Source organism: Lathamus discolor, unplaced genomic scaffold (assembly GCF_037157495.1).
Source record: "Lathamus discolor isolate bLatDis1 unplaced genomic scaffold, bLatDis1.hap1 Scaffold_61, whole genome shotgun sequence".
Classification (NCBI taxonomy): domain Eukaryota; kingdom Metazoa; phylum Chordata; class Aves; order Psittaciformes; family Psittacidae; genus Lathamus; species Lathamus discolor.
Genome location: NW_027069380.1, coordinates 78,545 through 80,357, shown reverse-complemented (window position 1 = coordinate 80,357; position 1,813 = coordinate 78,545).

The window sequence follows — 1,813 nt, the reverse complement described above, 5'->3', positions numbered from 1 at the left end:
CATTTTTGCATAGCTTCTCTGAGCTTATCCAGAAACTCTGTTGGCCATTCCCTCAGCCACTGTCTTATTTCAGACGACACCGACCAATTTACTGCTTTAGGTATAGCATTTTCAAGCCCATATTTAATCCAATTCTGATCTTTTCAATGATGCATAATCTTCATCATCATCATAATCCCAATTTGGAGCTGTAAGGGGAATACGATCTTCAACCCTCCCCTCTATCACTCCTGCAGTAATCTGAGCATTTACCTAAGTACAGACAGTTTTTATAACCAATTGTTTTTCTGTCTCTGTTAATGCATACAGGATTACATCTATACCTTTTCAGTCAGGATCCTGGCTTTTTACCAGTATCTCAAATTTCTTTGCTACCCCTATAGGCTCATTTCAATACTCTTTTGCAATCTTCTTCCAATTATCCAAATCTCCTAAAGAAAAATTCACTTCTATTTTGGTACATCCCTCCGGTCCCATTGCTGCCCTCAGAGGGGCTTGCAGGACAGTCTTAGTTTTACCACGAATCCAGGCAGCAACAGGAGAGGAGGAAATTTGCTTTACACTTTGTTCTTGTTTTACACTTTGTTCTTGCTACTCATCTGAATCAGAGGATTCCTCCTCAATCAGAGGTGGTCTCTGATCCGGTACTTTTGGGGAAATATAATCCTCCATTCTATCCTCAACCCTGTTATCCTCAGCTCATTTCTTAAGTTTCAAACAAAATTCCCCAATATCACAACCAGAACAACATCTTTCCAATCTATTCCCTGCCTGCTTCCTTTCTCTTTCTAAAGCCAAAATTAAAGGATCCGAAGGTGCTATATTAGTTCCATATTCTTTTTGCATTCCAGGTGATTTTGCAACGCAAAAAACATATCTGCATATATTACTTCATCCCATTTTCCTTGCCGCCTCAATAACGCCATCCTCACAAATGGCACCCGAAGAGGGACTTGACAGAGAGCCGTGACTCAGCAACCGGTGAGGATGCCCAGCTGAACTCTGAAAGGCTGCAGCAATTAACCGATACCTCTGACTGAGGTAAGCAGCCGGGAATGGGAACATGGGAAATGCAGCATCCCCCGAGCACAAGTCGGTGTACAGAGTACTAGTGAAATTCCTAATGAAGAAGGGGGTTACCGTGAATGAAGATAGACTGAAAGACTTATTAATATGGGCCTCGACCCATGCCCCTGAGGCGACATCAACTAATATTTATCAGAAGGGAGTGTGGGACAAGATTGGGGTCTACCTTTGGGACGCAGCCACAAGGGATGACACGGCGGCACCCAAATTGCTGGGGGTATGGCGTTCAGTCTATGAGGCCCTTTACGGGGCAGTAGAGGAGGCGTCGGCACCATCAACCACTTCTGTCCCAACAAACAACACCCCTTCTATTTTTGCAAACAACACTCCGGACCCTCTTGACCCGGGGCCGATAGACCCAGAGACTGAGCCAGATATATCAGCGCCTGATCCTGATACTGGCTGTTGTAAGGCACAAGCTTTGCCGGTGCTCACACACTATCCTGTGCGCACCGATCGGTGGGGAGATGTCTGCCGGGAGGCTGCAGCAGAAGGAGATGTAGAGCGCTTGAAAGCACTCTCTATGCCTGTCCTTTTGTGAGCGAATGGGGCAGCAGAATGGGAAGTATTTCAATGAGGCCTGATTAAAGAGATTCGACGTGGTGTAAAGGAGTCCGGTCTCCACTCACCGTATACGAAAGGTCTCGTTCAGTCGCTTTTTAACACCACTCTGATGCTACCCAATGATTGCCGCACTTTGGCGCAAATAATACTAACCCCGACTCAA